This window comes from Notechis scutatus, chromosome 4 (genome assembly GCF_049901735.1).
Source record: "Notechis scutatus isolate UNSWTSFEM ecotype Mainland chromosome 4, rNotScu1.2, whole genome shotgun sequence".
Taxonomy (NCBI): Eukaryota; Metazoa; Chordata; class Lepidosauria; order Squamata; family Elapidae; genus Notechis; species Notechis scutatus.
This window is the reverse complement of record NC_142012.1, coordinates 160150183-160174388: the sequence shown is the minus strand read 5'-3', so window position 1 is coordinate 160174388 and position 24206 is coordinate 160150183. Positions and strand designations below refer to the sequence as shown.

The window sequence follows — 24206 nt, the reverse complement described above, 5'->3', positions numbered from 1 at the left end:
TTTAGTTTTTCTTGCCTAAGTGTAGGACTTTACTTTTCTCTACAACTGAATTTCATTTTGTTAGATATGGCCCAGTGTTCTAGTCTGTCAAGGTCCATTTGGATCTTGAGCCTATCTTCTTGGGTGTTAGCTCGTAAACTAGTTTGGGAGCCTGTTTTTGCTGACAGAGCACTTGGGCTACCCCAGGTACATGAGTGATGTTGAGCTGACCATACCCCCCTGGCCACGCCCCCTGCCCCCCCCCCCCAAAGTCAAACACAACCCTGATGTGGCCATCAATGAAATCAAGTTTGACACCCCTGTTATGCTATTTTTATGAATGGGACACATATCATGTTTAACCAATCTCTTAACTGTATTAAAGTCCTTTCATAGTGTCATTATTGTACTAGCAGTGTTGAGAAGGGGCATCTTTAGTCCTCTTTCCTCATCCATTATCTTATACCTGGGATTATTCTGATTTAATTCTGAACAGACCCAAAGGAATAGCCTGATTTTTCTAATGCTTTCCTAGGTGAAAATTGTAATCAAAAAAATTACATCTCCCCTGCAGTCATCCTTAGATGCGAATGCCAAAGTGAACTATAATATTGGAAAAGTTAGATATAATTTGATCACCATTTTGTTTTGTTTTATGCAGGTGGCCGATCGTACGGTATTCATTGTTGAATTCACCATAAAAGAGACAAGATGCCCTAGAAACATCGATGCAACAAGTGTTTCCCAATGTGAATTCCTGCCTGATGGAAAAGCTGTGAGTTGAGATATATGCAAAAGTGGTTTGGCTAACCAACTGCAAGAAGAAAACAGGCAGTTGCGATATAGAGGTTTTCAAGATATATTATAGATCCTCAAATGTATCTCAGTAACAACAGAATAAAGACCAGTAGATTGGAGAGAAAAGCATTTAAACTTTGCTCAAACTATAGCTTCTAAAGGGGAGAATAGCAGATCTAGATACTAATTTAATAAGGAACCCCATAACTACTACAGTCCATTTTTACTGTTTTTCACCCACTAAAATTGTTGGAGTCAAGCCTTATAAATACGATGTATAAACAAAGGAAGGCTGGTATGATGAGTGTTAAGCCTGAATTCCCCAACGAGTGTTAAGGAAAACAAACTAAACAGAATGTGTAGTGTAGTCAGATAGGCAGACAGGTAAATGTGTGAGATAAGTTTGTATTTTAGTTAACACGCAGTAAAAAACAGATACGCTTGTGCTATCAAAATTATAGTTTATTCCATTAGGAATTATAGCATAGTCAAAATAAACAGTCCATTAGTCATGTATCATTTCAGTCAGTCCAGTCGGGGATAGTCAATTTGCAAAATCCATGTTGAATAGCCAATGTCAGTTCACTTACAATAAATCAGTCCGTATTATCTCTTCTCTCTGTTGAGAAATCAACACTCCTTTCTCTCCTCCGTTCCAGTAAGGAAAAACGCAGTCATCAATCCATCCAGTAATTAGGGATCATTAAGCCAGAGAGAGAGAGCTGCAATTGACTTGCTTCTTTTATGGTGCTTTACAACCACACCCTTAATTACATTCTTGTAGTTAAAGTTACACACACTTTAACCAACAAACCATGATAACTTATTTATTATTTTTTACCCAAACCAGTTAGGGTAAACAATGTTATCCCTAACAATGGGAATTGTAATTCAGCAATTTGGGGAGAACTGCAATTTCCCCATTCCTGCACAATCTTGGGCATACCAAGAGGCATTTTTTGGTGTGGTTTCCAAACTCCTAGAAAAATTGACATTTTATCAGATTTTTTTGACCAGCATAGAGGAAAAAATATTGCCTAGCCTTCTCAGGCTCAGAAGCTAAGCATAATCAAGACTGGTTAGTATTTTGATGGGAGATCTTAATTCCCGAGCTGAATTGGGAAACTGAAAAATAACGTAGTAGAAGAAAATGTCACACCCAATAACACACTGTTGTCATGTTATCAAGAAAACTGCTGCATATTTGTTTAGTCCCCAGGGCTCAACCTCCACTTGAGGGTGTCTTGATCTTAACTGTATTTAAGTAATTCAGTGCATTTTTGATCAGTGAAATTAGATTACACTTTCGTTCTGGCCCCTCTGACTTTCTATTCCATCACAGTTTCGTTACCTCAGTTTTAAATTGTGAGCTGAACTGAAAAGTGGCACAGCATGCCCTGTGGCAGCAATTCTCAAACCTTAGCAATGTTAAAATATGTGGACTTCAACTCCCAGAATTCCCCAATCAATCTTAAAGTGGCTAAGATTGAGAAACACTGTTCTACAGTAAAAGAAGATATCGCATACAATATGATGGAGTTAAATACATTTGAAAGGAATCTTATGCTTATTCCTTCCTCAGATTAAGTTTCTCTTGTTTGCCTTTCTTTTTTTTCTCCAGTTATAGCGCATTTCAAGCCAGCGGTGGGATTCAAATTGTTTTACTACCGGTTCTGTGGGTGTGGCTTGGTTGGTGGGCGTGGCTTTGTGGGCGTGGCAGGGGAAGGATACTGCAAAAATCCCCGTTCCCTCCCCACCCCACTAACCTGCTTTCCAGCTCCGTTCTCCTGTGCAGGGCAACCAAAGGAGACCCAGCCAATCAGCTGGGATTCAGGTGGCAGAGAAGAGATGGGGGCGGGGCCAGTCAGAGGTGGGATTTGCCGGTTCTCTGAACTATTCAAAATTTCCACTACCGTTTCTCCAGAACTGGTCAGAACCTGCTGAATACCACGACTGCTTCAAGCCCTAGGAAAAAATTGGAGTGGGAACGTGGGTCCTTTGGGAACAAGGAAAGGGGAAGGGAGGGAGAGGGGAAAGAGTAGGAGGGCACCAGTTACACAGAGATGAAGGGGAGGAAATTTGCAGAGGAAAATGCCTAATTACTATTATTAAGCTGTTGATATTTTTTTTATTTCTTAATGATGTAACAGATTTACAGACTATAAAACTGTAATGTGTGTTTTTGTACATGTTTGTGGATAGATCATGGATGGAGACAGAGAGAGAGAGATACCGTAGATAGATAGATACTGGTATAGACAGACAGACAGACAGATAGAGGAGAGGAGAGGAGAGAGAGAGAGAGAGAGAGACTTGTGTCAAATTTAGAAAATTCAATACTCTGTCAATTGTTACGATTTCCTTTTTCTCTGTAGAATCTGGGATTTTGCATAGGAAGAATAGTTAAAGAGACAGGAGCCCCAGATGTGGTCGAAGTAGACTCCTGTGTGATCTATGATACTCAGGTAAGAATGCAATGATTTAACTGCTAGGAGGGAAAACATATAGGCTTAAGTGCAATGGTAGCCATCAGCAGGAATATGAATCTGTTCTGTCCCAGCCTTCACAAGTAATGATAAGCCATTTACTCATGAGTAAAACAACCCCCCTTTTTATAACAGGGCAGTAACAGTCTTTTATTCACGGGGCTAAACAAAATATCAAACACAATTAGTCCCAACAAAAGAGGTTGGGGGGCCTAGTCTTTCTTGTATGTAACCATTAGGTAAAAAGATAAAAAATATATATATAATATTTTTTAAAAAAATTGGAAAAAAAAATAAATAAAAAAAAAAAATAAAAAAATTTGGTTTAACCAAAAATCTGAATTGCTTGCTGTGTACTAGAAACAAATCTGTAACAACTGGCCTCTCCCAAACTCCTCCTATTTATTTCCCAGCCAGGGAAGGGCTGGCTAGTGTCTGCATCTGTCTTTCCCCGAGAGCCGGCTTATTGCCTTCCGTTGCTCTCCTTTCCTCCCTATGCATACGTGCCTATGGGATGGGCCCCAACTGTTCCTCCCCCTCACTCAGCTCAGGCCCTGAAGACAGCTGTGTCTCCACCTGTGGGAGGACAGAAGGCCCCAGCTCTGCCTCTGTCTCTGATGCTGTTTCCTCATCAGCGCCTTCCAGTGGCCACAAAGCCAGCCCAGGCCCTCCCTCAACCCTCCTCCTTGTCAGACTCTGCTGCTAGCTCTGCTGGCAGCTGACAGGCCACAACACTGTCAACATCCAGCATGAGTATCAAAATAAAAGCCCAGGACCTTTTCGTTCCTGAAAAGCTTACTGTTTTTTGAATGCATTGCATAGTAATGTTGAGGCAAAACTAATTTTGAGGTTCTCAGGCACCAATTCATAGTATTAAACAATAATTTTCCCAGCCAACACCACCACCACCCGACTTCCACGTAGACCAAGTAAACAAGTTGTCTTTGTTATGGGAACCATCTGCCTCAACTTCACACCTGTTAAGACATCCTTGAAAAGTTTCCAGACTCTCATAAGCTTCAGTGGAGCTGTAGAAGTTTTGTTTCTCTAGCTAACCCATTCGTAATCAACACCTCCCACCCCCTTACTCTAATGGCAAATTAAACGAAGAGGCATGTATGTAGCTGCCAAATTTTCACTCTTGACAGAATCACAAAATGTAGAACCATCTCTGTCTCCTCTTCAAAGATCTTTCCAAAAAGGGGAGGAGTTTACAATTTACCTCACTTAGCAGCTATCTCGCTTAGCAAAGGAAATTTTGGGCTCAACTGTGGCTGTAATTCAAGGACTATCTACATCTGTATTTGAAGAGTGGTGAAATACACCTCATAATCAGTGGCCCCGAGAGGATCATTCAGATGGCAAACGTAAGAGTAAACAGACAATGTTTCTGAAGTACTTTCATATAATGTATATTTTATATTTATGTGTATTATTAAATATTATGCTGCGAACTCTGTTCAGGCACCAGGAATGACATCTAGCCAGTAAACGTTCAGCTCCAGTCAGTTGCCCCAACTCTACTCTGAATTAAGAGATTACAGGCTAGTAAATACCACGACTGCTTCAAGCCCTAGGAAAAAATTGGAGGTTTTTAAATTCATAAGGGAGGGAGTATTTTGATTTATATATTTTGCATTTTTTTTATTTCTTGCATGATGTAACAGATGTTACAGACCATCATAAAACTGTAGCAAATAAGAGTCTTGTGGAAGATCTGACTTGGCTACCGTTTTTGGTATAGACAGACAGACAGACAGATAGAGGAGAGGAGAGGAGAGAGAGAGAGAGAGAGAGACTTGTGTCAAATTTAGAAAATTCAATACTCTGTCAATTGTTACGATTTCCTTTTTCTCTGTAGAATCTGGGATTTTGCATAGGAAGAATAGTTAAAGAGACAGGAGCCCCAGATGTGGTCAAGTAGACTCCTGTGTGATCTATGATACTCAGGTAAGAATGCAATGATTTAACTGCTAGGAGGGAAAACATATAGGCTTAAGTGCAATGGTAGCCATCAGCAGGAATATGAATCTGTTCTGTCCCAGCCTTCACAAGTAATGATAAGCCATTTACTCATGAGTAAAACAACCCCCTTTTTATAACAGGGCAGTAACAGTCTTTTATTCACGGGCTAAACAAAATATCAAACACAATTAGTCCCAACAAACTTGTAACCATTTCATGTATTCACAACTATGTATACATTTATACTTATTATCTTGTAAACAATTGGCAAATCAAATAAATAAATAAATAAAATAAATAAACTTGGGTTTAACCAAAAATCTGAATTGCTTGCTGTGTACTAGAAACAAACGATTGTCTGTAACAACTGGCCTCTCCCAAACTCCTCCTATTTATTTCCCAGCCAGGGAAGGGCTGGCTAGTGTCTGCATCTGTCTTTCCCCGAGAGCCGGCTTATTGCCTTCCGTTGCTCTCCTCTCCTTTCCTCCATATGCATACGTGCATCTGGGATGGGCCCCAACTGTTCCTCCCCCTCACTCAGCTCAGGCCCTGAAGACAGCTGTGTCTCCACCTGTGGGAGGACAGAAGGCCCCAGCTCTGCCTCTGTCTCTGATGCTGTTTCCTCATCAGCGCCTTCCAGTGGCCACAAAGCCAGCCCAGGCCCTCCCTCAACCCTCCTCCTTGTCAGACTCTGCTGCTAGCTCTGCTGGCAGCTGACGGGCCACAACACTGTCAACATCCAGCATGAGTATCAAAATAAAAGCCCGGGACCTTTTCGTTCCTGAAAAGCTTACTGTTTTTTGAATGCATTGCATAGTAATGTTGAGGCAAAACTAATTTTGAGGTTCTCGGGCACCAATTCATAGTATTAAACAATAATTTTCCCAGCCAACACCACCACCACCCGACTTCCACGTAGACCAAGTAAACAAGTTGTCTTTGTTATGGGAACCATCTGCCTCAACTTCACACCTGTTAAGACATCCTTGAAAAGTTTCCAGACTCTCATAAGCTTCAGTGGAGCTGTAGAAGTTTTGTTTCTCTAGCTAACCCATTCGTAATCAACACCTCCCACCCCCTTACTCTAATGGCAAATTAAACGAAGAGGCATGTATGTAGCTGTCAAATTTTCACTCTTGACAGAATCACAAAATGTAGAACCATCTCTGTCTCCTCTTCAAAGATCTTTCCAAAAAGGGGAGGAGTTTACAATTTACCTCACTTAGCAGCTATCTCGCTTAGCAATGGAAATTTTGGGCTCAACTGTGGCTGTAATTCAAGGACTATCTACATCTGTATTTGAAGAGTGGTGAAATACACCTCATAATCAGTGGCCCCGAGAGGATCATTCAGTTCAATCCCATATGGCAAACGTAAGAGTAAACAGACAATGTTTCTGAAGTACTTTCATATAATGTATATTTTATATTTATGTGTATTATTAAATATTATGCTGCGAACTCTGTTCAGGCACCAGGAATGACATCTAGCCAGTAAACGTTCAGCTCCAGTCAGTTGCCCCAACTCTACTCTGAATTAAGAGATTACAGGCTAGTAAAAAGGGACGGTTTTTAAATTCATATAGTATTTTGATTTATATATTTTGCATTTTTCTTGCAATACGTGTTACATACCATCACAAATACGCAGCAAATAAGAGTCTTAAACTGACTTGGCTTCTTTTTTTTTTCTCATTCTCATCTGTGTTCCATACATTCACAAATGGTGGCTTGTCCTTTGAACTTCCTTTGCAAAGAATCTCAGCATCTGCCATCACCATCACCACTTCCACCATGATTTGGGAAAAGGCCGTCATCACTGCAATGTAACTGGGCATGGATGTAGACATCCGCTACATAAACATCATCATTACTACCATCACCATTGTCATCCTCACCATCATCATCCTCACCTGTTGTAATGACGAGGCAGTCGAGTTGTTTGATCATAAACAACTGAATCATGATGATCTTTATTGGAGTCTAGTCTTGCATTTATACATATGCCGGGCGTACAAGACGACCGAGCGTATAAGACGACCCCCAACATTTCCACTCAAAATATAGTTTGTTATATACTCGCCCCCTCTTCCGCACGCCTTCACTTTTACTTTTTTTTTTTTTTGAGGCACTTTGTGTGCACCGTGGAAAGCAGTCCGAATCCCGTGAAGCGAAAGGGCAGCCAGCCTTCTCCCAGCTCCCAGGAACGAGGCTCGCACCGCCCGGGCTCCACTGAGGTATCCGGCTGGGGCTGTCAGGAGTTGTTACCACTGGCGCGGGCTCAGCGGCTCCAGTCCCGCGTTGCCTCGGGAAGGGAAAGGCAAAAAGGAAGAGCCGCGGCGGCGCTTGCAATGGCAGCAGCGGCTCCTGGTTTTGCCTTTCCTTCCCGAGGCAACGCGGGACTGGAGCCGCGGAGCCGCGCCAGCGGTAACAACTTTGACAGCCCCAGCCGGATACCTCAGCGGAGCTCGGGCGGTGCGAGCCTCGCTTCCTTGGGAGCTGGGAGAAGGCTGGCTGCTCCTTTCGGCTTCACGGGATTCGCTTCCACGGTGCGCAAAAGTGCCTCAGCCGCGGGCAGCCGCAGTGCTTCCCAATTACTATTTGCCGGCGTATAAGACGACCCAGCATATAAGACGCACCCCCAATTGGAGGCATGTTTTTCAGGGCAAAAAAGTCATCTTATACGCTGGCAAATACGGTATACACATTTTTAGTTATCCTCAATCACTGGTTAACTTTGGTTACTGCTTAACTTTGGTTACTGTTTAGCACAGTAATCCATACAATTAATTATCTCTAGTTAAAGTCTAACATATGTTTACTTCCTCTCTCTAATCCTCCTTTAGATTAGTGACTTTGTTTACCTGAGTTGTATTTGCTTGGAAACATCCTTTATCTGAGGTTTGCCATCCAAGATTGGAACATTCCTGCAATTACAACTCTACACTCACCATCATCATCATCATCCTCACCACAATCATTCTCACCATCATGGACATCTCCACGAGTATAGAGATCCACAAATTCTTGGTCCTGGGGTCCCAGGGGAAACCATAAGTCTGAACAGACCCAAGAGGAACATCCTGGCATTCCCCCTCCCCCAGGACCTCAATACCCTCCTCCTCCTCCTCCTCCCGGGGGTCCCCATCATTTTCCTCCTAGTAAATATCCACCACCACCTCCTGGGCCTCCACCTCCCCGACCTTTTCCTCATTGGCCAGATGATCACCACCGACGGCCTTATTGGAGGTTTCCTAAATTTGACCATGGCTGCCACCACCATCATCACAGGTGTAATGACACTGTGTGTAAAAGAGAAGAAAGCAGATCCTCAGAAGAACAGGATTCATTCAGCCACCATCTTTCTTTCCATCGTAGCAGTGCGGACTTTGTCCATCGTGTTCCAATTTTGAGTGAACACGATGTCCTCCAAGCTCCTGATGCCAACTTTCTTGACCATCCTTTGCCTGACCAAGGAAGACATGGATCGAAGTCATGCCCAGGCAAGCCCAAATATGACCTCTTCCCAGGCCTTTTGTCTTTATTTCCTACATCATCAGCACGTTAAAAAGCTTTTCATGGAAATAATAATAATATCTGCATTTGTATGTGTTGGTTTGAATTTAAACTTGCCATAAATTGTAACCACGAGAGATAAATATCTTATATGGAGAGCATAGTTTATATATAGAATAGAATAACAAAGTTGGAAGGGACCTTGGAGGTCTTCTAGTCCAACCCCCTGCTTAGGCAGGAAATCCTATACAATTTCAGACAAATGGTTGTCCAACATCTTTTTAAAAACTTCCAGTGTTGGGGCATTCACAACTTCTGGAGGGCAAGTTGTTCCACTGATTAATTGTTCTAACTGTCAGGAAATTTCTCCTTAGTTCTAGATTGTTTCTCTCCTTGATTAGTTTCTATCCTTTGCATCTTGTCCTACCCTCGGGTGCTTTGGAGAATAGCTCGACTCCCTCTTCTTCGTGGCAACCCCTGAAATATCAGAACAGTGCTATCATGTCACCCCTTTCACTTCTTTTCATCAAACTAGACATACCCAATTCCAGCAACCCTTCTTCATATGTTTTAGCCTCCAGTCCCCTAATCATCTTTGTTGCTCTTCTCTGCACTCTTTCTAGAGTCTCAACATCTTTTTTACTTATAATCTTAGAGTGATGGATGCATGATCTGGAAATCATTTGAAAAATATTTTTCAGATGTTGCATAATTACATGTGCAATAACAACCTCTGCCATTCTTTAAAGCGGCCTGGGTTTTTTTCCCCTAGTCTTTCCATAAAAATCTGGAAGGAAGATCCTAATGTTTTATTCTAAGGAATAGATTGCATGCACCACACACAGGGAAAGAGGATTTCGTAGAAAGAATCTTCTTATGGAATGTCTGATTCTAAATACCTATTTTATTTAGCCCAGTGGTGTTCCATTAGAACTATCAGATTTGGACAGAAAAAGTCCAAATGACTAGTATCTGGCAGCAAAAGAAATAAAGAAAAAAAGGACAGGAAAAAGGAATTTCCCGAATCTCTTTGCTGCCACCAAATGGTTATCTAGAGTTTTGTAAACCAGATTTTCTTTTATAGCCAGATTGAGTTGAAGTGAGAGGTGACACCCATTGCAAATTGCTGAAGTTGAAAAATATCCTACTTTTCCTCAGGCCAAGCTTTTATCAACTGTAAACAATCCAGAGGTTTCAAACTGTGGGCAAATGACAAAGGCCAATGTTAACTCTGTAAAAAGTGTCAACAGAGATTGTATTTCCACAACACATTTACTCAGTGGCATATGCATAAGATATTGAATTAGTGTCAGCCTTGAGTAGCATACTATGCAGGTACAACTTACTTGGTTAGTTTATTGTTTAATGGGTAGCCTGAAAAATGTATTTTAAGGGTTTCCAAGCTGGCAAAAGGATTTTGAAATCAATAGCACAAGTCCTGATAGGAGCTATAGATGTGAAAGATGAGTAGGCCGAGCTGGAAGGTGGGTTTAAACACGTCATCATAGCACAGCCACAAAAGACCTATGTCCAGCCCACCCACCCCCATGAATTCCATTGTCCTTATCTAGTGCCAATTTATTATTCCTTATCTAGTGCCAATTTAGTTTTGACCATTAGTTGACTGGATTCTTGTGTGGAGGAAGTGATAATAAATTTTTCTGTGCTTTGAACTCAGTGAGTGTTCCTGGTTTTTTGTGCCAGACAGTAAGCGAGCCAAAACAATCTGTACCTATATGTCATTCAGAAAGAGGGATTGTGATGCTTAAATGCAATCTATCTTGATCTTGTCTTTATGTTATTGATTTGAAATTAATAAAAAACCACAAAGGGGTTATTTTAGCACAAACCACGACAGGTCCATGCAATCCACAGCCTCATGAGCCATTGCTCATAAAATTGCAAAACAACGATTTTTCAGACAATTGCACATAGGCCTGAATACAAAATGGAATATAGAGTTGGCTTCAACTGCAGATTACAAATGATTATGCTTATCCTTGTAAAAATAAGCAATCTAAAAATGCATCCATTTGCATCTTACTCGGCATTAAACTGTTTTTCCCTTACTGTAAATTCAACATCTAGTCAGAAGTGATGGCTCCCTTTATGACTTGTGGACTTCAACTCCCAGAATTCCTGACTCAGGAATTCTGGGAGTTGAAGTCCACAAGTCATAAAAGGGGATACCCCTGATTTAGCTATATTTATTCCAAATATAGTAGCACATTGAGAACCATTTTCAATCCTTGGATCTACTGGACAAGTTTTTTCTATGGGTGGGATTTTAAAATGTTTATCCTACAAAAGTGCTAAGCGAAGGATGTTCTGTGTGGCTCTGAAAACTGCTTTTCCCAGGCTGACCAAGGTAAATATTGGGCAGGTTTCCAAGCAGACTCCTAGTTCTGTTGATTCAGCATTTGCATCACATTTTTACTCCCTGAATCATGCACATGCTTACTGTTGCGTTGTGGGAAAAGAGACTCGTGACCCAGTTGACTTTTTCCTTTTTATTTTCTTTCTAGTAATCGCATGCGGAGAAACCGTGGCAGCCTTTTTTTATAGCCGGCTGCTTGTGGCTCGTGGCCAATGACGGCTCTTCAAATCTCCCGCCACCACGGACCAACCTATCATAGGTAAGTATGCAAATATATAATACCCCTCCCCATGTGGTCCAGTCTAACCAATCCGGGCCTCACCTATCTTACGTAGTCACGTAAGTAGATGGAGCACTTATGGTTCTGACTGGACCTGCGCAATTCAGTCATGAGTTCGCCTCTGGACTGTTTGGACGGGTTTGCTTTTTTTCCCGTTCTTTTCCGTGGAGCCTCCTGGAAGGTAGAGTCAGCCATGCTGCTCCCGCCAGACCTTTCCTGGCTGGTTGAGTTGGCGTGGCCGCTCCCACCAGGAGTGGCTTCCTGGTGGTTCTTCGAAGTCTGCTCCAGCTGTTTTCTTCTTCTATAGTTTCCCCCAGTTGTTTTCTTCTTCTATAGTTTCAGGTACGTGTTTGCGATTTCCGATTGGGACTAATGTTAGTATTGGTTGTTGTGTCATTGTTAGGGTTTGTTTTGTCACTTCTTTTACTTGTGGAGGGTCTCCCCCTCCCCTTTTGTTTGTGTTTGAGGGGTCTCTCCCCTTTCTGGTTTGGCTATTTTTGTTTAATGTTTGCGGCAATTCCTTTATTTATGTAGGTTCTCCCCCCTCCTCATCCTAATTGTTAGCGTTTCTCAGTGTGGTCCTCGATCTGATTTGGTCTATGTGTCTCCTCCAGCTCTTTCCGTCCTCTGTGTCTACCCTGTATGACCGGGGTCCTGTTATTTGGGTTATTGTTGCCGGTATCCACAATGGTTCCCACATGAGGATTTTTGCATAGACTATGTCCCCTGTTTTGAATATGCGGCACTTACTGGAGGAGTCTGCTGGCTTTTCTGGGCTATATGTGGGGTGTAGCCTGTCTAGGTTTGATTTTAGTTTCCTTTCCATTAATAATTCTGCTGGGCTTTTATTTGTTGTGGTGTTTGGTGTAATGTGTTGTATACTTAGTAGTTTGTCTATTTTTTCCTGTATATCCCCCAGTACCAATTTGTGTAGTGCTTCCTTAGTGTAATGGATCATGCATTCCGCCCGTCCGTTCGTAGCCGGACGTCCCGGCGCTGTTAGTGCATGCCTTATTCCTTGTTCTGCCAGGAACCTTTCGAATGTTATTGCCGTGAATTGTGGTCTGTTGTTGGATACAACTAAATCCAGCAATCCATGTGTCGTAAAAAGTTTCCTTAGTTGTCTAATAACAACTTCTGTTGTGGTTGAGTGCATGATGCTTACGTCTAGCCAATTTGAGTAAGCGTCTACCACTATTAAGAATGTGTGTCCTTTAGTTGGTCCTGTGAAATCAATGTGTATTCTAGACCATGGTCCCCTAGGTGTTTCCCATTCGTGTATAGGTGCAGAAGGGGGTGTAGGTCTAGATTCCTGGCATCGTTTGCAAGTTGCTACCCATTCTCCTATGTCTTTATCCATCCCTGGCCACCATACATAACTCCTAGCCAGGGACTTCATTCTGACAATACCCGGGTGACCCTCATGCAATAATTCAAGTATTTGTTTCCTTAATATGTTTGGTATGTGTTAAGTATGGAGAGTAACGGAGACCAGACATCTGACCAGTGACTTCAACTCTTTAATAAAGTAATAGAACATAACAGAGCAACGCTATGGGCAGCAGTAACCCTTTTATAGGGTTAGCTGCTGCCTTATTAACCAATGAAAATGTGCAACAAGTTCAAACTACTAACCAATAAGAATAGTCCCAAAAGTGGCCAATCAGGGACTAGTTCTGGCCCAATCCCAAGTTGTTGTATAAGGACCAATCAAGTGTACAGGTTTTCAACCCCTAATTTGCATTTAGGTTATTCACTTTTATTGATTCACAACACCCCTCCCCCTTGGGTTCGTTTGAGGGAGCTGTAATAAAATCCTCAAGATAGGCAGGCCGTTTGGTCTGCCTGGATGATTCTGAGGCTCCACCGGGTTTTGTCTAATGTCCGGTTCGGTGGAGCGTTTGGATGACCTTTGTTAAATTCTATTTCGCTGCACGACGATTCCGTGCTGCATTCACTGTGGTTGTCTCTGCTACTCCGTGTTTCTTCGGGGTTTTGCAGTTCGTTTTCCCCGTATTAAAGTTCCCTGAAAACGTCAACTCCTCCCGCTTCACGTTCGGTGCTTCGCTGGGCTGTAGGGCTCCGTTGACCTGCTATTAGTTGTATCAAAGTCAATTCCCTCGATACTTCCTCCCCCTTGAATTGGTGAACCGGGAAGTCATGGCCGCTGGGTGGTAATCTCGATCGGAGCTGGTCTATGTGGCGTTTCCACACCCTCCCATCGTCTGTTAGCAGGCGGTAAGATCTAGGCCCGGTGAGGTGGGTAACAGTTGCGGGTATCCATAACGGGTCGCGAAAAGTTTTTGGCAAAGATTAAATCGCCTACCTTAAATTCCCGGCATTTGCTGCTGGAGCCGAAAGGTTTTTCCGGTGCGAGCGGGGTGGAGCCGGTCAAGGTGCGATCGTATTTTCTGCCCCATAAGAAGTTCAGCGGGTGTTTTGTTGGTCACGCTGTGGGGCGTGATGTGCTGCAACAAGAGAATTCGATTGATTTTCTCGTCGATGTTGCCAAATTCCATTTTGTGAAGGGTCTTTTTTACAAATTGTACCATGCGTTCTGCACGTCCATTCGCCGCAGGGTACGCGGGCGAGGTTAGCGCATGGCGGATGCCCGATCAGCAAGATATTGTTCAAAGGGCAATGCAGTGAACTGTGGGCCGTTGTCCGAGACCAACACGTCCAGAAACCCGTGTGTGGCAAATAGTCTGTTTAATTTATTAATAACTGAGTCTGTTGTAGTTGTGTGCATTCGATGAATCTCGAGCCAGTTAGAATAGGCGTCAACAGTAATCAGGAAAGTGTGACCTTTGGTAGGCCCCGCAAAGTCAATATGAATACGGGACCACGGTCCCCTTGGCGTTCCCATTCGGTTGGGCTTGCTTTAGGTGGGCGTTGCTGGCGTCCTGGCAACGTTGGCACGTGGCGACCCAGGCCTCGATTCTTTTGTCGATTCCCGGCCACCAAGCATAGCTGCGTGCGAGTGATTTCATCCGCACAATACCCGGATGTCCCTCATGCAATACCGCCAAAACAGTCTGTTGCAATTTGCCAGGGATTACGACTCGATCGCCCCACAATATATAGCCTTTTTGGGAAAACAGCTCGGTTTGGCGGGCTTTGAAGGCGCCCATTCAGGTGCTATTTGGTCCGTCGGCCACCCCGTTCAACCCAGCGTAGTATGTGTTGCAGAACTGGGTCACGTTTCGTTTCAAAAGCAATGTCTCTAGCCGTCAAGGGTGGTGCATGTAGAGCTTCGATCTGTAGTGTTGAGAGGGTTGGGGCTGGATCCACAACAGCGTCTGGGAGCGGTGTTCTGCTCAATGCATCGGCGTGGAGAATCGATTTCCCGGGCGGTGTTGCAAGGTGTAGTTGTAGGCCGCCAGAAATTCAGACCAACGGGTCATTCTGGGGGACAATATATACGGGGTTGGTTTATTACCCGCAATGATCCCTAGTAGCGGTTTATGATCAGTGATTATTGTAAACCCACGGCTATAAACATATTCATGAAATCTTTTAACTGCAGCAACAATAGCTTCTTTGTCCAGCTGACTATAATTTTGTTCAGCTTTAGCTAAGGTTCGCGAAAAAAGCGATGGGGCCTCCGCTCCGTTTGGTAACACGTGGGCCAGAATTGCCCCAACCCCAAAGGTGATGCATCACACGTGATAGTGAGCGGCAGAGTCTCGTTGTACTGCATAAGTACTGAATCAGAAGTTAGCAATTTCTATACTTGTTGGAAAGCATGTTGTTCCCGTTGCCCCCAAACCCACGTTGCTTTTTTGTCTAATAGTCTATGCAATGGTTCAGCTACTGTTGCTTTGTGGGGTAAAAACACATTATAGAAATTGATAAGTCCAAGGAACGCCTGTAGGTCTGCCTTGTTCCTTGGAGTGGGTGCCTTTTTAATTGCTCGTAATTTGTCTTCGATTGGGATGAATTCCTTGGCTGTCCAGGAGATATCCCAAAAATTCTACTTTTTCGGTACATAACTGGCATTTATCTTTTTTTACTCTGAGGCCTGCATTTTGGAATCTTCGTAAAACCTCTCTGAGTCGTTTTCTAGGATGTCTTTGTTAGGTGCGGCGATGAGTACATCGTCGAAATATGGGACAATGCCTTTTATCCCTTGTAACAACCTTTCCATTAAACTCTGGAAGATTCCAGGGCGACGCTTACCCAATTGGAGCCGGTTGCATTTAAATGCGCCCCTATGTGTTACGATCATTTGCGCCTCGGCTGTGGTTGGGTCTACAGGCAATTGTTGATACGCCTGGGCTAGATCTAGTTTGGCGAAAACTTTCCCGCCGCCCAGGGAATGGAGTAAACGTTGCACTACCGGTACTGGATAAGCACTTTGCTGCAGTGCGTGGTTTAATGTGGCCCGGTAGTCTCCGCAAATTCTTAGGGACCCATCAGGCTTGATAGGCGTCACTATCGGGGTTTCCCAACGGGCGTGGTCGGTGGGTTCCAGTACGCCCTGCGCTATTAGTTTATCGAGTTGTTCGTCGATTTTAGGCTTCAAGGCGAACGGCACCCGGCGCGGCTTAAGGCGGATGGGTGCTATCTCAGGGTTCAAGTTAAACGAGATTGGGGTCCCCTTATACTTGCCTAGTCCGTTCGCGAAAACGTGTTGGAATTCTTGCACGAGTGCTTCCTCCCAATCGACGCTCTCGGCCTTGTGGACTCCGGCTACAGTGATCCCAAGCGGCCTGAACCATTGAAGGCCTAGAAGACTAGGCCTGTCTCGATCCACGACCGTTAGTGGTAGTGCGACGGTGCGGTCTTTGAATGAGACCTGGAATTTGTGGGACCCGACAACGGGAATTCTGTTACCCTGATAGTCTTTGAGTATAACCCTTTGAGGGTTAAGGTCTTGGCGGCGGATCGTGGGAATGAGCTGTTGGAGCGTTTTCCACGATACCATCGAGAGGGAAGATCCCGAGTCTACCTCCATCACGCAAGGTTTGTTTTCGATGGCGACCTTTACTCGGATTTTCCCGGCATCAAGGGATGTAAGCGTGGCCTATGGTGATTGTTTGGTGGGTCTCTTCCCACCGGGTTTCTTCACGCCTGGTGGAAGTGGTGGACGGTTTGTTTCTGTAGGAGTGGTTCAATTTTTCTCGGTGTGTGCCAAAGAATCCTGAAGACTGGTATTCGGCCTGTCGGGGTTTGGAGTTCTGTTTGCTTCTGCAAACCTTTGCGATGTGACCTCGTCTCCCACAATGGCGGCAGAGTGCGTCGAGGAATTTGCAGCCGGATCGTGGGTGATTGGCTCCACAGCCGGCACACGGTCGCAATGAGTGTTGTGTGGACAGGTCTCTCTCCGTTCGAAGTCGGTTGACCTCTTCCTCATCACTGTCGGACGGGGACTCTAGGTCTTCGTGGTGAGTTGATACCAGGTGTCTCTCCGAGCGAGGCGAGGTATCAGTGGCGAGTTTACGTAGCGGTGCGTTGGTGCGGCACATTTAGGCTGCCGACTTCTTGGTCGCCTCCGCTGCCGAGGCTTCTTTAAGGGCATCGGTGAGGCTGATGTCCCCTTAGCCATAATTTTGCTCTGGATCGCGCCGTCTTCTAGGCCCAGAACCAGGCGGTCCCGGAGGGCTTCTTCTAAGTCTGCGGAACCCGCAGAGGCCTCCTAGGTTCCGGAGGTCCGCGATGTAATTGGCGAGGCTTTCGCCCTTCCGCTGGTCCCTCTGGTAATATTCGTGTCTTCTTACTAGGGTTGGCACGGTGGGCGCGTAGTGAGCCCGTAGTAACGGCTCGAGGGACGTCCCAGTCCATTTCTTTTACCTCTGCTGGCTTGGCAAGTGACTTTGCCATTTTAAACACGGTTGGCCCACAATGAGTTAGAAAGATAGCTCTTTTTTTGCCGGTTGTCGCATCTTTCAAATTGTTGGTCTCCAGAAACATCTGGAACCGATCCATGTAGGCCTCCCAGTCTTCGGTTTCTGGGTTGAATGGAAGGCGGGTGGTGCGGCACCGCTGGCCACGTTGCCGTTGATGGTGCGTGTTCGACCACGTGCTCTGTTAGTTGCTCTGTAGGTTAGTCAGCTCTTCGATCTCCGGATCCCACCCTCGTCGCCAGTGTTAAGTATGGAGAGTAACGGAGACCAGACATCTGACCAGTGACTTCAACTCTTTAATAAAGTAATAGAACATAACAGAGCAACGCTATGGGCAGCAGTAACCCTTTTATAGGGTTAGCTGCTGCCTTATTAACCAATGAAAATGTGCAACAAGTTCAAACTACTAACCAATAAGAATAGTCCCAAAAGTGGCCAATCAGGGACTAGTTCTGGCCCAATCCCAAGTTGTTGTATAAGGACCAATCAAGTGTACAGGTTTTCAACCCCTAATTTGCATTTAGGTTATTCACTTTTATTGATTCACAACAGTATGACCACCCTATCCCCCCATAGTATACATCCCTTTAAGATTGATAGTTCCGTTCTATTTTTTCCTGTATGTCCCCCAGTCCCAATTTGTGTAGTGCTTCCTTAGTGTAATGGACTATGCGTTCCGCCTGTCCGTTCATAGCTGGACATCCCGGCGCTGTTAGTGCATGCCTTATTCCTTGTTCTGCCAGGAACCTTTCGAATGTTATTGCCGTGAATTGTGGTCTGTTGTTGGATACAACTAAATCCAGCAATCCGTGTGTCATAAAAAGTTTCCTTAGTTGTCTAATAACAGCTTCTGTTGTGGTTGAGTGCATGATGCTTACCTCTAGCCAATTTGAGTAAGCATCTACCACTATTAAGAATATGTGTCCTTTAGTTGGTCCTGCGAAATCAATGTGTATTCTAGACCATGGTCCCCTAGGTGTTTCCCATTCGTGTATAGGTGCAGAAGGGGGTGTAGGTCTAGATTCCTGGCATCGTTTGCAAGTTGCTACCCATTCTCCTATGTCTTTATCCATCCCTGGCCACCATACATAACTCCTAGCCAGGGACTTCATTCTGACAATACCCGGGTGACCCTCATGCAATAATTCAAGTATTCATTTCCTTAATATGTTTGGTATGACCACCCTATCCCCCCATAGTATACATCCCTTTAAGATTGATAGTTCCGTTTGTCTATTCCAAAATGGTTTAACAGTCTCGTCACTTGCAGTCTCTGGCCACCCTTTACCTACCCAATTTAAAATCCACGCCAGGTTTCTGTCTCTCATGGTTTCCATAGCAATGTCTGTTGCTGTTATGGGTAGGTTTGCCAACGTCTCGATTTGAAGGGTTGATGTGGTTGGTGCAGGATCATCGTCTAAATCAGGTAGGGGGGAACAGCTCAGGGCGTTAGCATGTGTTATGTTCTTTCCTGGTCGGTAGATCAAGTTGTAGTTATAGGCAGCTAGGAATTCAGACCACCTCGTCATCCGCAGTGACACTATGTTAGGTATAGCTTTGTTTCCTGCGAGGATTCCTAGGAGAGATTTATGGTCTGTGACAAGTGAAAAAGGTCTGCCATAGATATATTTGTGGAAATGTTTTATTCCTGTTATTGAGGCCAATGCCTCCCTATCTAGTTGGCTGTAATTCCGCTCCAGTTTAGATAGAGTTTTTGAATAGAATGCGATAGGTGCTTCTCTTCCATCTGGTAATACGTGGTTGAGTATGGCACCTAGGCCGAATGGTGATGCATCGCATGTTAATGTTATTGGAAGGGTCTCGCTGTATTGTATGAGCATGCAGTCTGATGTAAGTAAGTTTTTTATTTCCTGGAATGCTGTTTCTTCTTGTTGCCCCCAGGTCCAGGTAGCTTTCTTATCAAGCAACCTGTGCAGTGGTTCCACTATCGTTGCTTTCTGTGGTAAGGATACATTGTAAAAATTAATAAGTCCCAAGAAGGCTTGCAAGTCTGTTTTATTTTTGAGTCTGGGAGCTTCCTTTATTGCTCTGAATTTTGCTTTCAGTGGGGTGGATCCCTTCTTTGTCTATGAGGTATCCCAGGAATTTGACTTTGTCGATGGCTAATTGGCACTTCTCTTTTTTTACTTTAAGTCCCGCGTCTTTAAAACATTTTAAGACCTCTCTTAGGCGGTCTTTCAGTTGTTCTTTGTCCTTGGCTGATACTAATACATCGTCAAAGTATGGTACCACCCCCTTTATTCCTTGCAATAAGCGTTCCATTAAACTCTGGAATACCCCTGGGGCCACGCTAACTCCAAATTGCAGTCTGTTGCATTTGAATGCCCCCCTGTGTGTCACAATTGTTTGTGCTTCCACTGTTTCTGGGTCAACTTGTAATTGTTGGTAGGCTTGCGCAAGGTCCAATTTCGCAAAGATTTTACCTCCCCCTAAAGAATGTAATAGGTGCTGTACCACCGGAACTGGGTATGCGCTTTGCTGTAGTGCGTAGTTAAGGGTTGCTTTGTAGTCCCTGCAGATACATACGGACCCATCTGGTTTAATAGGGGTAACAATTGGGGTTTCCCACCTTGCGTGGTCTATTGGTTCTAATATCCCCTGTGCGATAAGTTTATCTAATTGTTCATCAATTTTTGGTTTTAACGCGAAAGGAACTCGCCTCGCCTTTAGTCTTATAGGGGCTATATTTGGATTTAAATTAAATGAGATAGGGGACCCTTGGTACTTGCCCAGTTCTCTGTTGAAGACATCCTGGAATTCTTTCATCAGGTTCTCTTCCCAGTCTGTCTCAGTAATGCTGTTTATTCCAGTTACTCCGATTCCTAATGGTGCAAACCATTCGAGTCCCAGTAGGCTGGGTCGATCCTGGTCGACTATTGTTAATGGAAGGACTTTAGTGTGTTTTTTGAATTCAACTTTGAAATGTCCAGTACCTACTACAGGAATTCTGTTTCCCTGGTAGTCCTTTAGTGTGAGTTTTTGTATTTCGAGCTCTCCCTTGTTTATATCAGGTATTAGTCTTTTTAGGGTATTCGATACCATTGATAAATACGAGCCTGAGTCCACCTCCATCTCGCATGGCTGGCCTTCTGTGGTGACTTGCACATGTACCTTTTTTGCATTGATTGAGTTTGAGTGCCCAATGGTTATTGTTTGATGTGTTTCCTCTTTTCTGTTTGCTTCTTTCCATCGCTTCTTTCTGTTTTCTTGGCTCCAATGGCTCCCTATTTGCTTTTCCTTCCCTCTGGGGGAGGTATTCCATCTTTATTTAGGGCCATAGTTATTTCTCGTTCGGCATGCCCTCGCTATGTGTCCCCGCCATTCACAATACCTGCAAATAGCATCGAAGAAATGGCATTCGGAACGTGGATGGTTTCCTCCGCACCCAGCACAACGGAATTCTGACTTTCTTTCATTCCGCTCCCATCTACCTTTTTCCGACCGGAGTTGATTTACATCTTCTTCTTCCTCTTCATCTTCTGAAAGGGATTCAATGTCCTGGTGGTGTGTTGTGGTGGTGGTTTTTTTTGTTTCATCTAGTGTCTTATTGCATGTTTGATTAGTGTCTTATCTTGGGTTTATTTTGGTAATTTATTCATTTGTCGCATGTGGCTGCCGATTTCTGTGTGGCTTCCGCTGCAGTGGCTTCTTCTATTGCCTCCTTCAATGTTATCTTAGGTCTTGTTAGTAGTCGACCCTGTAGTGTAAGGTCCTTTAATCCGAGGACCACACGGTCCCTCATGGTCTCATCCATGTTTAGAAATTCGCATGCTCCGCCAATGTCTCTTAGTGCTGCAACAAAATCTCCAATGCTCTGGTCTTCCTTTTGGTCGTGCCGATAAAATTCGTGTCTTTTGATGAGGCATGAAACGGTTGGTGCATAGTGGGCTCTGTTGAGGTAATTCCCCGTTAGGAGAATGAGCGCATACAGGGAGACATATTTGAGAGAAGTGTTTGAATAATACACACACAGTACACAGATACACTGTACAGTAAATGTAGGTTTTTACTTCCAGAAACATTAAGCAAAGTCCAAACAAGCAATCCAAAGTCATTCACAGGTAAGATCAGTCAGTTTTCAATCCAGGAATAATCCAAATATCAAAGTCCAGTGTCAAAAAACAGTTCAGTATTAGACTTACATTAAATCCAGTAATATCAGTCAATTAGAAGAAATGGAGGAACGGCAATACTTTCCAACAGAAGGAAACAGAGATACACTCACACTCTCTTCTGAGATTCAGACTAAAACAACCCAGGTTTCTGGCTCCATCTTATGGCCATTTGAAAAACCACACCCAACTACAGTTTTGCATTTTCTTAAAGATATAGTACTAAAATGTCTATCCTGGCTTATATATTTCTAACCCAAATACCTGTTAGGTGACTTATATTCCTAACATTCTCCCCTTTTGGGTAAGATAATATATACAACCTTACATTCTAAGTCCATAATCTTCACAGCACGCCTTATGATTTATAGAGCCTTGGGCCTTTGTAAAATGATCTGCTATATTGTTTTCTGACATACAGTATTCCAGCTTAATCATTTTACTTTGCATACATTGTCTCACATTTAAATATCTTAAATCTGTGTGTTTCGTTCTTGTTTTAACAGCAATATTTGAAGCCATCTGTATTGCTGATTGGTTATCTTCGTAAATAACAATAGGATATGTTACATTAATTCTCATATCAATTAATAATTGCTTATACAAAACTAAATCTGTACATAATAAAGACAAACATGAGAATTCAGCCTCCATTGTTGACAAACTTAAATGTTTCTGTCTAATAGACCTCCATCCAATCAATGCTTTTCCCAATAATACAGCAGTACCCGATGTAGATTCATTTACATCTTATGGCATGTTTACCTGGTGGTAACTTAACATTTTCGTATACCTCTAACTTTTTAAATGATTCCAGTTCCTTATCCATTGCTTTCTGCCAAGCAGCCTGACCTTTAGCAGGAAACAGTTTTAATTCACTATAATTACTTGGAACTGTATTCACTTGGCTTACAACACTAGTCTGATATCTATCAGGTGGTCGTGTTACTCGGGTTGAACGTCTTGGTAATACAGGGCTTACTGGTGGACTTTCCTGTGCCACCTGCTCCTGTTCTTCTACCTCCTCCTGTGCCTGTTCTACTACTTCCTCCTGTGCTTCCTCTTTAATGGCTATTTGTTGTTTACTGATTTTATCTTTAGGGACTATTTGGGTGTCAATAATAACATCATTGCTGGATTTCTGTTCCAGTTTATCTCACCCAACATGCTCAAGAAATTTTGCACTAGCACTACAATAAACATGAGCTGTGCTTTGATCCCAGAATCTAAATGATCTATGCTTGGCCTTATAACCCACAAAAAATAACTTCTTAGCTCTATGTTGCCCTTTCAGTCTTACTTGTGAGGGAATATGCATCCATGCTGGAGCTCCAAATGTGTGTAAATAACTTAAATTTGGCTTTCTGCCATGCCAACAAGTGAATGGTAATTCTCCAGTTGTTGTATTTACTACATTGTTTAAAACATTGTTGCTGCACATTATGGCTTCATCCCACAGTGTTTCAGGTAAAACTGAATCAGATAACATAGTGCAAGCCATGGCTTGTAATGTTTGCCCTCTTCGTTCTACAAACGAGTTATGTTGTGGTCTGTAAGGTGCAGAATGTTTATGCTGGACACCAGCCAATTTCAACATAGTTTGGAATCTCTTGTTAATAAACTCAGTCCCGTTATCAGTAACTAAAGTAATTACTTTACTCCTCATTTTTCTCTCAGCAAATCTTAGCCAGTTAAAGAAATGTTGGAATGTTTCTGTTTTGTTTTTCATGAGATAGCAGAAACCATACCTTGAGTAATGGTCCATTATACTCAAAACATAGCAGGCACCTCCCAAACTAGGTTTCTTAGGACCAATTATGTCAGCAAAAACAACCTCTAAAGGTTCTTTGGTCTTAAACCCATTAAGTTTGTTTGCTGGAATAGCCTTGCTTTTCTCCTGACAACAAGCATTACAGTTTAAGTACTTGCTACAGGGTTTTAATTTTACTCTCTTTGACAATTCAACAGTTTGTTTGAGCATTTTGAAATTAATGTGCCCCAGACATCTATGTAGTAAATGTATACATTCATCTTGTGGCTTAACATTGTTATAAACCGAGTTAGCCATCTTCAACTGATCATCATGTATCACATATAAATCATTCTCTAAAGTAGCAGTAACACTTTTACCCTCTTTCTCTATTATACAGTTATCTCCCCTAAAGGTTACTACATAACCAATATTAACTAAAGCCCTTACTGATAACAAATTAAATTTCAGTTTAGTACATATAACATAGTTAAATGCTCATTTATACAAGAACAATATGCAGTACCTTCACCAGACACTTTCATCTTCCATCCATTTACCAATGATACTCGTCGCTTACTTGTGGACATCGTTACAAACCTCTCTCTATTTTTAGTAATACACTGCGATGCTCCACTATCAACAACCCACAAATCATGGTTTACAGTTGAATTGCTAGACATGGCTAAACTAACATTCTTTTTAACCTTCTGGTGATTACCAGTATTCTGTCATTTTCCCTTCTTACAAAATTTAGCTATATGTCCCTTAGCCCCACAAGAAAAACATTTCCTAACAGTATAGGCAGTTGAAGACAAATCCTCTTCTTGTGGTTGTTCCTTCCTCAGTTGGTTCCTATCCAGCCATCTTCTTGCCTCTTCTAACAACCTTCCAGTTATGTCAGTCAATGTTAGTTTATCTCTGGTCAGGACTTCCAGTGAAGATACGTAATCATCATAACTTTCATCCAATGAGGAAAGAATGATGTAAACTTGATGCAGCTCTGAAAGTATCAGTTCCTTTTCATTTAGCTCTTGAAAAGTTCTTTTCATGAAGTTCAAATGAGCTAACATATTT

At 43.1% G+C, this 24206-nt stretch overlaps 1 protein-coding gene across 1 annotated transcript in view; it reads left to right on the top strand.

The window, feature by feature from the left end:
* Positions 1-664: 664 nt before the first annotated feature.
* The window catches only part of LOC113422709 (kininogen-1-like), a 64653-nt gene continuing 41111 nt past the window's right edge, over positions 665-24206 (top strand). The window contains exons 1-2 of the mRNA XM_026683828.2: positions 665-754; positions 11269-11379. The gene's annotated coding sequence lies outside the window, so the exon portion shown is untranslated. The remainder of the gene's footprint in view (positions 755-11268; positions 11380-24206) is intronic.